Consider the following 12,627-nt stretch of genomic DNA (forward strand, 5'->3'; position numbering starts at 1 on the left):
CTGGGGGCGCCGTGGTTACAATTGACTTGTGCACAACATATAAGATATTTATAAAATAAATAAAAGTACAGTTAAACAATATATTTTAATTTTAATGTGGTAAATTAACAAAGATAGATGCTTTATGCAAAATCTCACAAAGATGTAAAAAAAAATAATACTAAAGAGTTCGGGTTAGCTAGTTTGTAAAACTATTTTATGGAATCATGGTAAATTGTTATATTATGTCCAACGACAGCCCATATATTTTTTAACTACTAGAACCTTTCTTGTTATAATTCTTATTATTTATTTTTTTAGTTGATGTGTGATGCTGATAATACAGAGACAGCTAGAGGGACAAAAGTTGATGAATAAACTTAAATTAAAAAACAGTAAGTACAATAATCCATTTTAACATGTCTTGTGTGTAAAGTGTGATTCCGTAGCAGTAAATATATATATATATGTATGTTTAAGTTTTTGAATCACAAATTTAGATCAAAGATCTATTATCACACAAAACTTAAAGAACATATATGAAAAGTCATGTGAATGGTAGATAGATAGATAGATACTTTTTATTCCTCCATGAAATGAAGAGCAAAACATTGATATATATACATATAATGACACATATGAATTACATTTAACACAATAATATTCAAACAATACGAGTAAACCAAACATGCATATTATGTACACAAGTAGACAAACAGAATAAAATATCAAGTACTCTCGAAAGATAACAAAATTAAGCATTGGTAAGAAATATTTAGATTTAGAGTAGCTCTCTATTCCTAGACATCATATCAAAGATTATATGACTCATTCCCCAGCAGAGTTATTGAAAATATTTTATTGGTTGTAAGCAGACCATGCGCGATAATTTTGAGTAACCCCACTAGCCACTAGCCAATACCATTTGGCTATTTAGAAAGGCTTTGATAATATTTTTTATCTAATGTTTATCTTTCCTAAAATATTTATACTTATAAATCTATTTACCGTAATAAATCTGTATTTATTTATTTATTAATGCATTTATTTCCTCACTAAGGCCATTTTTTTATTAATTGGTTAACGGATTTTTTTTTTAAAGTTGGACGAGTGGTGCGAAAAAAAAGAAAAAAGAAGGATATACTCATACTATTTTTTTTTACAATACATGTACATGTATTTTTCATAGCGTCTATGGCGAAACCCAAAACCAAAAGATCAAAATAACAACAAACAGGAAAGACGCATGTTCGTAGATACATATGAATGACATTTGAAATGCTTAAGTATGTTTTGATTTCTATGCAACACAATGTCTTCAATGCCTCAATATTATAATGAGTATTGATATGTTCAAATGCTCACTTTGTCATTCACATATTTCTGGCTTTACAGTCCAATTATCTCTCCTACCAAATTCAAATTAATGTTATCATTAAATAAGCATTTTATACACTTTCACCCAACAATAATGCACCAGTCAAATATTTCCAAGGCCCCCCAGGTCCGGGGGTATACCGGGGATAGCCGGGGAAATGGGCCGTTTTTTTACCTACCAGGTGGCCCCGCAGTGCCGGGTGAATGCGCTGGTTTTGTTTTCGTGCCAAATATAGCGGGGAATGGGTAGTTCGTTCCCGCAGGGGGTGGGGGGACTTTGCCCAGGCTTGGCTAGACCGAAAGTCAAAGTCCCTGCTAATCCCCGGACCTTGGGGGGCTCTGGTTACAATTGACTGGTGCATAATGTCACATTTAAAGTCAATATTATAACAAACTTTCAGTTTTACTGTCACTTTTTGTTGATGTTTTTTGAAGCACATCCTCACTGCAAGAGTTTTCCTATTTGCAACACTATTTCCACATATCAACCTTACAATGAATATGCCTGTGTCTTCTCATTGCTGGGCCTACTTCTTCTCAACAGAAAAAGCACAATGTAACAAATTTCACTGACTTAATTAGTTATTAAATGGAAAAAGGAAATGTAAATAATAAAAATGACTTTATATTCAGTAATGAGTTCTTTGAAGTTAAGATATTTCTCTGCAGCTTTAACAAAATTTAAGTTACCCCAGATTTTGATTACTTAAATTGTAGTCTCCATATAATTTGTTTAACATTTAATGCCCCCTGGGACAAACACAGGACAATATATTTTATCAACTACAGTTATACCAAAAAAAAGTTTAAATGCAGATGGTATGTTGAAAAGGATAATTTATTTTTTGTATAATCTCAGCTCAATCGAGGCCTCCATTTTGAAAACAATTTTTAAAACTGCATCCTTATGTTGCAAAGGAACAGGCAACAGGTTAAACATCATTTTATGTGTGCAAAAAAAAAACTGATTTACTTTTTCAATATTTTAAAAAAAAAATGGGGGGGGTCGAAATAATTTGGCGGCGGATCCGTTAACCAATTTATTAAAATATATATATATATACCATACACTTATCATTGTATATTTTCTAGCTAAAACATGTATACATATATGCATAATGTGTATAATTATGGGGGGGGGGGGTCATAATTACCTATGGTGTACTGTCTTGTTCGTACTGATATATGATTTTGACTAAAATCCTTATTGAAAAGGCAGTGCAGACTGGCCTGTTTAAATATTTAATTAAATCTTAATGTGTATAAATGTATTTTATTTTATTTTAAAAGATATTTTAGAGTTTAAAAGGAAGAGAGTCTGTTTTAAAGACTAAATATATAGTCAAGATAAAAAATATTTATTTTTCAAAATCAAGATCATAATTTTCCATTATTTGGCAAATGGAAAAAAAGCTTTATATATTAAGAATGTTTTATTCCATAGAAAGTAGGCCCAATATCTTTTGTATTGCAACACTAAGAAAGTAAATATTTATTTTTTGTCTTTTACCAATTCCATCAAAGCCTGTGAGTGGCTTATGATGCTAGGCCTGCCAATTTAATGGTTTTCGAAATCATAAATTGAGACAACTTATACCTTTGTATAAAATCTTCAAAGCTTTCAATAACTTAACATATCATCCACCTTATTGTCTCAATTTAACTTTTGAAAACTAGTTTTCACTCAACAACTTACTTATCAGGATAATAGTTTGATAATGACTATCACTATCTGTAAGATAATGTACTGGTACATAAATTTAATCCCCAATATATCAGATGAGAGTGATAGTATATGTATATATGCTCTAAATTGATATATATATATATATCCGTTATATATATATAAATGCACACAAATCAATGTGGGATTCTCATTAAGTTTTGGTTAAACCATCTTTGTAACAAATTACAGAAACTTCCAAATTACATCTTATTCTGCATAATACAAACTGGAGGACAGTTCTTTTTATTTGTTACTGTTAAGAGACTTATAAGAAGACAAAAAATATGTTTAAATTAATAAAACCTTACACAAAGTAGAAACCTTCTATTAATGTTTTTATCTTGAGAAAATGAACATGCCTTTCAGCAACTGTATCAATATGTGAAAATCTACATTTTGCCTTCAACATGTTATACAATTTAAGGATATTTACATGGAAATCAAGTTCAATTCTAAATTGACAAAGTCATGTATTTCTTCCAAAATTTTCATAGTATAAGGAACATGCATTTTTTATGAATTTAAGTGCATAACTGCAGATAATGATCAGTATCTTAAATCAATTACAAGCCAATTCATAGTCATGCATATAGCCCCCTTCTAATAATATGATTACAAATGACCAGTCTTTCTCTGTGGGGAGTGGGGGGGGGGGGCTGTCAGTCATAAGGAAACCTTTAATAGGCATATTCATTAAGCCAATCAGATGTCAAGTTCAGTGAAAGGGGCGATGTCAGGTCAAGTAAAAGGGTTGGAGCTAAAATAAATACTGACATGCAATGTAGGTGGATCCCCCTTTGGCCTCAAAAATATGTTTCAGTCACACTAGGGGGTGTGACAGGGTCAAGCCATTATGCGGCCATAGGCAAGCAGACTTTTATTAACATAACAACAACAACAGGTGTAATTTTTACCAACTGAGGAAAATACTTTAAAGGTTTTATTATTCTTCATTTTCTTATACAAATTAAATATCTAACAATGACAAATATAACATATGATGATTCAAGCATAATATTGACACCAAACATGACACATCTTGCAAAGGTCTTGAATAAAATTCCTACAATTTCAATCATGATAATACATGGGACCAATATCAAATCCATTATCCTGTTAAATAGGATAATGGATTTGATATTGGTAATTCACAGACAATACAATGTAATTAAGTAAAAAATATACAGTATGCACATCTGGTTTCAAACAAAATTGTTGCTTAGGCCAAAAAACGTATTCATAGTTTTCATTTAAATCTCAAAAAATAGTAGGCATACGGTAACTGTTGGGGTTTTTTGAGGACCATGTTTTTTTGGCAAACTGACCTATATCAGGATATTACTAAGGTCTTTACTAAAAAAGCACATATTGATCAAAACACCAAAAACAAAATATGATCAGAAGGATAAAAATAGGGTTAGTTGGGCGGAAACAAAGATGCCTTTTTTTGTAAATGATGTCTTGTCAGTGATCAAAATGATCACACACCCATAAGCCCTGCAATTCCTAAGTGCATTCTGAAATGTGGGGCTAAATTCTTGATTGCATTATAGTAGGGCCAAAAATAAAATGATTTGGTTATGGTTACATCCTTATTAAAAACAGGAAAGGTAAAAAGTATAAAGCATTAAATTTTAAAATACATAATCTTGTTTTCAGTAGGTAACTTTTCCTTAAATGCATTCTTTGGAAAGTAATTTAAGGTTTATTATTCAAAATATATGTTTGTCGGCTTGTGTATGTATTGATTTCCAACTTTTTTTATGTATCAGAATTTCTTTGCGTAAATACCTGTTTATGTGATAACAGACTGCTGACAAAAGATACGATTGCCAATTTTGATATTTTCATTCCAAATTTAATGTTTTACAGCTTATTAACTGCTACTAACAGTTTATGAAAAATGCATAAAACATCAATTTGGGACGGAAGTATGAAAAGCTGCAATCTGATATTTTGTCAGCAGACTTTTATCAATGGTTTGCAGATTTTAACGCGAAAATTCGCTCGTTCCAAATTCCAGCTTATGTGATAACAGACTGCTGACAAAAGATAAGATTGCCGATTTTGATATTTTCATTCCAAATTTAATGTTTTACACCTTATTAACTGCTACTAACAGTTGATGATAAATACATAAAACATCAATTTTGTGACGGAAGTATGAAAAGCTGCAATCTGATATTTTGTCAGCAGTCTTTTATCACTGGTTTGCAGATATTTACGCAAAAATTCGTTCGTTCCAAGACAAGAATTCAAAAAAAGTTGTCAAAACGTTCAATCTGTGAGATTGCAGCTTTAATATAAGACTAACGTAAATATTAAAAACACATGAGGCCCCTTTAATATTAACATGTCAATATAAAAAAAAGGATGAAAACTGAAAACTATATGAGGTGTGGTGTTTTTATAATTTAAAATAAATTGCTTAAAGCAAATATCTGAAATTAATAATGTGATGCAAAGCAGTCTGTAGTGAATATGAATATAAGATTTGGGTCTTGAACACCTTTTTAAGGAGAGTGTTTTGAAGTAAGGATTATCATAAATGTTGAACTTAATATTATACTGTAGGTTTGAAGCAAATCCTTATTATTAAAGTCACTGTGTATTCCTTATGCTGTGTCTCCATGGTAACATTTCTAAACCTAATAAATTAAGTGAAAAAGGGTGTTTATTGGGGGTAATAAAGCACATCTTGATAATGACCAATTAGTTTTAATCTTTCAAGTGTTGGTAGGACGGGAAGGGGGTCTTAACTTATTGAACTGCCAACATTTTCCTGGTTATTTTGTCCACCATGTCAAAATGATCTGGGTTGTTTTGTCAACCCTGTCAAAATGGGTTGGACATGTTTTGTCCCCTTAGTCAATCAAAGCGCTGAAAGCGCTGCAAGACTGTCGGTGATGTAACTGACGCAAGCAAACACTACCGCAAAGTTCTTTCAAATGAAACGTGATCAAATGATTTTATACAAATGATGAACACTCTTTTTAAGGTAGATAAAGAAGGATAAATGTGATTATAATAAGCACAAATATATTGGCCCTACCTAATCATGTATCCAATGGCATACAACGTTCTTAATTCAAGTTTCCTAAGTCTTAACCGCTTTAAATTAGTTAAATGCATATTCATTATGTTAAAATTGGTTCAGTTCATGACGTCGCTTTTAACAGTTTCAGTAAGCAATTACATTCCTTCATTTCATTAGGGTCTGTTGAAGCCAATGTCTTTAAAATGCAAATACAATACAAACTATACCCAAGATTCAAGGGACAAAATAAAAATATAACTTTAAAATTATGCTCTTTCAAGCCTTAAAATGCCTCCCAGAACTTCTATCAACAGAGTCCACATATCTACAAAATGTGTGCTCGAGTTACTTTCTTTGATATAAACGTGAAAACAAATCTGCATGGTGCTGTGGCATCATACCATGAAAAATACAATATCTTTAAAATTTGTTTCTAGTTTGATTTTATTATAAAAGTGTTAATAAATCTGAATGGTGCTGAAGAAAAAAAACTAATGTCTTAAATTTCAAACCTGCAGCATTAATTAGCGCCATGTTGTCAAGAATGTCTGGACAATTGAATGAAATATGCATGGACCGAAATGACAGCTGGTTTTTCATTGACAAAAGATGCCTTAGCGGCAGTTTTAAGATTATGCTATTCAAAAAATGAGGGTAGTTGGTAAAGTTTTCAATCATATTCAGATGATGGCTGATATTTGCTGATAAACATGTATCCTCTTAGCAGCAGGGAATAAGTAAATGACATAGTTTTAATGACCAATATTGGAATTGTGACCTTGACCTCCAAATTCAAAGGGGTCATCTGCTGGTCACCCCAAACCTAAATTTCAAGTTTGAAGGCCATGGGTGCAGACTTTGTCGAGTTGTCACACAGGCAAGCTTTTTGTGTTCAATGTCTCTGTGACAAATAAATAGGGCTCACCTACTGGTCAGGCCAAACCCCAAAGTCAGGTTGTTGAAGGGCCATGGGTGCAGGCTTTGTCCAGTCATTATTAGTACAACCTTTAAGCATTCAAGGTCACTGTGACCTTGTCTTTTGACCCAATGATCCCTTAAATCAATAGGATCATCTAATAGTCAGGCTTAGCCTCCATGTTGAGTTTCAGGGCCATAGGTGCAGGTATTGTCAACTTATCAGTCAGACATGCTTTGACACCTTCCTGTTCAAGGTCACTGTGACCTTTGACCATATTACCCCTAAAATCAAAAGGCGTCATCTACTGGTCAAACCAAACTTTCATGTCAAGTTTGACAATAGGTCTAGGAATTGTAGAGTTATCACCCGGAAAAGCTTTGGTCTACTGTCAGACAGACGGACGTAGCAGCCAACATGTGCAAAGCAATATACTCTTCTTCTTTGAAGGGGGCATAATAAATTGAAATTTATTAAATATTTTTGTTTATTATGTTAATTAACTTACACTACATACAACAAGTTCCATTTTGATATTTTCGAATGCTCATTTATACATGTACATGGGTTTTGATCTGACTATGAACATGAAACTACATAGTGATGTTCCCTCCTATCAATTCTAAATTTAAATAACCATGAGGAAAAAAACATGTTTTCACTGCACCATGAATAAATATGTCAAACAAAATAAATGTCAAGTTATTCAAGATTAATTTAACACTGTTCTTTTGATGATTTCCGTGCATTCCTGACTGCAGGTTTTTCCAATTTTTCCACACAGTTATTTCATATTTGCCTTACAAGGTCAGATCTTGAGTTGGGTCTTCATTGCCGGACACTGTCTCTTTATTTCCACAGAAAACACACTGGTGCAAGTTTCACTGCAACAACTGCAAAAAAGTTATATTATATTCTCACTCAACTCTGCATCAATATTCAATTATATTTTATTGGATTTAGGAAATGTCTTTGTTTTAAAGGGTTCATATAAATTAATGCATTTTTTTTCAATTTAATCCATTATCATGCTGGATTGTTTGACATTGATGGTTAAAACAAAGAAGGCATATGATTTGTGTACAGATTAAACATTATTAATTATAAATATGTTCTTTAATAAATAGGCAAGTGGCAACAATTTCCCCAGTTAAAAAGCTTACATTTGCATATCTGCAGATTGATCAATTGCATTTCTTTTGCTTTGATCATTTAAGTCAAATGAGTTAGACATGATAACGCATTAAAATAAGAAATATATTTTTGGACATCAATTTATAGTGTGTGCCTTCAATCTAGAAATAAATTTCTTCTCAACATATGCTAAATTATAAAAAAAAATATAAACCAAGGTTTTGATTATTACATACCTGCATAGTTAGTGGTCTCCATAACTGCTCAGAAATGCTCCCTATGACAAACTAAGTGCTGGTGTATGGCTGGGGAATAGTGCTGCTCTAACCAATAGCGCAATTCTTTCTACAGGTGGACCAGCTCCTCAATATGGTTTCTGTCATGGCAATGATAACAGTATGTAACATGCTCTTTTCTACTTTCCAGGGAATGAATCTTCCAATCTCAATTACAAATTTAAGAACAAATTTATACATATGCAAGTGTAATGTTGTTAAAAACAAACCATTTAGGTGCAACAAAACTATAAGATTTTAGGTGAGAATTGAGCCAAATCAAAACATTTAGTCATTTAAAGCTGCACTCTCACAGATTTACTGTTTTTACAACTTTTGTATTTCTTGTCTTGGAATGACCTATTTTTTGCTTAAATATCTGCAAACCAGTGATATAAGACTACTGGCAAAATATTAGATTGCAGACTTCCATATTTCAGGTCGTAAACTAAGGTTTTATGGCTTAAAGCGTTACTAACGATTTAAGAAAAATGCATAAAACATTTTGAACTTAAATATAAACCGTTTTTGACTAATTTATCGTCAGCAATCTTATATGAATGGTTAACATGCATTTTCACATAAATATGCCCATTCCAAGACAAAAAATAAATAAAGTAGTCAAAACGTTCAATCTGTGAGAGTGCTGCACTCACAGTCACAGATTGAATGTTTTGACAACTTCTTTTACTTTTTGGCTTGAAATAAGCTAATGAAAAGCAGTATGAAAACTGATGATATAAGACTGCTGACAAAAGATATGATCATGTTTTTTATCTTTACATTTGTAACTTATTGTTTTATGGTTAAAAGCATTACTAACGCTTTTGGCATAGAACATCATTTTTTGACCGTATTAAAATAAGAAATCAGCGTTCCAATATTTTCAGTTGTCTTTTTTGACTGAATTAATATAAGAAAGCAGCGATCTACTTTTTCCAGTTGTCTGTTATGACCAGTGTTCAGAAATTCGCATAAAATAATTCATTACAAGATCAAGAAATAAAAAAGAGTTAGTAAAACAGACAATCTGTGAGAGTGCAGCTTAAACATTTAATGTGATATGCAGTATCAGCCAAGTGCAGACCTATTCACATCCTGGCTACACAACCAGTACATTCATCAGCTTTACTGATTCGGGCCAGGCACATTTATATTGGTAGACTAGCATTTTACCAATCTGTGCTGGCCAGTAAAGTTCTCATTTAAAAATAAGGATTCAAAATGTATATACCTGAGTTCATTTGTTTTGCTTAATGAATGAGAAGTTTAAAAAATAATTACAATATCTCAGCAAATATCTGCATTTATGTGTTTCTTGTGCAATCTGTCAGCTTTGGTAGGCTCAGGTTTCATTTTGTCCATCTCAATACTAATAATCTTCTAGTCTGATGTATTGCCATCCGATTTTTAAGTCAGGTCAGGCAGCCATTTCAGCTTTGTTCCAGTTGGTTGTATCAGATGATGTAAACAATACTAGCCTTGTATCTAGGAACTTCTCAATATAAAATTTTACAAAAGAACATGGCCTGTAATATTTAATAAAAAAAATCATAATCGTCAACCCCTGGATGATGGGTTCTAAAGTAAACCTGTGAGAAAAGATGCTACTGGTATGGTGCTTGAACCCACGACCATGTGAACATTTGCATGGAGATCTGTCAAACTGAGCTAACCGGGTAACTGATTTTTAGGCAGTTCCCAGCTGGGCTCTACAATTGACAGGTGCATTATACATTATAAAGAAAATAAATCAAACACTTGAAGCACTAGTCCAAATAATAGTAACTTGACTGATCTTTTTACAAATTTTAAAATGGCATATCTTTCACATATATTTTTTGTACCAAAAGTGGGTAGCTATTCCGATTGGGATTCTGGTCAGATAACTATCTAAAATATGAGTTATGTACACAAAAAATAAAATGCGACGAATTATTATGAGTTTGATGAGTGTTTTCCTTCATTTCATACTGTCAAAACATAATGATATAAACTGTTATTCATGAAGGGCACCTGCAAGGCTGCGGTGCATAGATTTACAACAATCGGAGCCGTTTGGCCATGGCCAAGTTGTTAAATTTATATATACAAAAGGTGACTGGTCTATCTCGAATTTAACCTGAGATGGTCCAGTTGTTATGCTAGGTAAAATGGTTGTGTTTAAATGCATTAAATGCTTGTTTTGTGAAAAAAAGCTTTGCACTTTAAATGGTTATAACTAAAATACGTATATAAACCTTTAATATCTATATCAAACATATAATACTTAGCTAACTACGATTTCAATATCTTTCAAACCCCCCCCCCCCATCTGTTTTGCACAAAACGGATTAGACGTTAGGGAGTGTAAGAATCCCATATAACACGTCTATTTTTTTAGACTATTGAAGCACATATGTTCTTTTTTGATGGTTGAGACGTTTCAGGTTAAACAACAATTAAAAATGCGAAATAATTTTAGTGAATAATCACCTCTAAATTGAAAGTACCATGAAGATGTTGTAGTGAAGGATTTGCCATATTTATATAATGTATAAATATGTATATTTATTTTTTTTGGAATTGTAAAAAGAGTCCGTCAATGTACAAATATTTAGACTAAGAGATGTAGATCAGCTAGATGTACCTTCCAGTCCAAATAATTGTACGTTGACAGATTTTTTTAACGATTTTTGATACAACAAATCCTTCACGTACAAACTGTTTAGTACGACAAGTGGGTAGTTATTCCAATCGGGATTCCGGGGTTAAAGCATATTGCGTCTATAACATTTCATAAAAACAAGAAATATTACCAGATAATGTTATTTTATATAAATTCCGTAACCAAAAAGTAATATCCAGCAAATAATTATGAGTTTGATGTTTTATTCTTCATTTCATTCTGTCAAAACATAACAATATATACATGAAGGGCACCTGCAAGACTGCAGTTCACAATTTTACAACAATCGGAACATTTCGGCCATCAATTGTAACAACTCGCCATCTTCTGTAAGCTTCGAGATAGTCAATTCCTGTTGGATACTGGCCTAGGTGTTCCCATTGTTCGGCCATGGCCGAGTTGTTACGATTGTATTATCTCGAAGCTTGTCGAAGGTGGCCGAGTTATTACGATTGGGTCAAGTTGTTCCGCTTGGCATAATTGTTGTCTGTGTCAGTCAACTTTACTTACAATGGAAAAGTAAAAACTGAGTTTTAATGCATTAATAGCTTTGCACTTCCATGGTAAAATATGAATATAAACCTTTATTATCTATTTCAACCATAAAATACTTCATTTCATACAATTTCAATATTTTTCAAACACTCCCGCTTTTTGCACAAACCCGTTTAGACGTTAGGGATTGGAAGAATCCCGTATAACACGTCTATTATTTCAGACTAATGTACATGTACCTTCGTGTCCGAAATCGATCACTTCCTGGCAGCTCATTTCTGGATTGTCTCCATCTAAATTTAACATTTTTAGACGTATACATTGATGCCATTAACACTAAATACAGGTCGGTTATTTTGTAGAGGAACGTGTTCGAAGTAACATTCAATTTTATTTCCGCATAATCGCCGCCATATTGTGTATGACTTTAAAAACTACACCCTACAGTATAGTGCAAAATAACAATAGGCATAATGTTGACATACTGTGATAATCCGAATAACTTACTCAAACAAATACAAAAGTTCGATTGCTGCTGAAAATAAATCATTTGAAACATAAAAGCTATTTAACAAAATATTACATGATATGAACTCTTTAACCGCGTATAATTTATTTCTTAATAGCTTTCATTCATAAAAAATGTTCTTTGCCGGGGTTCGCCGGGTCAGTCTTGAATGCCGGGATATGTGTGACGTCACACGGGGTGCAAACATGTGGCGTAGCTTACTATTGGTTGTAGGGTAAAATCGTATGTAAATGCTATACTTTCATTATTTTTCATTACTTTGTTCAATAAAACTCATTAAATTGCAAGTACAACTATACTAAGAGTAACACGCAATGTTTGTCATAAAAAAGGCAATAACGCGTTAAATACACATAAGCAAGTACTTGACGCCCCGCATTCACGAAAGTAGTTCTGTTGCTACGCAGGTGGTGTGTATTAATATATTCATGTTCAATATGTCGTGTCAGGCGACTAGTCGCGTTTCTGAAATACCGCTCTCTAAAGACTGT

The sequence above is a fragment of the Mya arenaria genome, chromosome 4 (genome assembly GCF_026914265.1).
Source record: "Mya arenaria isolate MELC-2E11 chromosome 4, ASM2691426v1".
Classification (NCBI taxonomy): Eukaryota; Metazoa; Mollusca; class Bivalvia; order Myida; family Myidae; genus Mya; species Mya arenaria.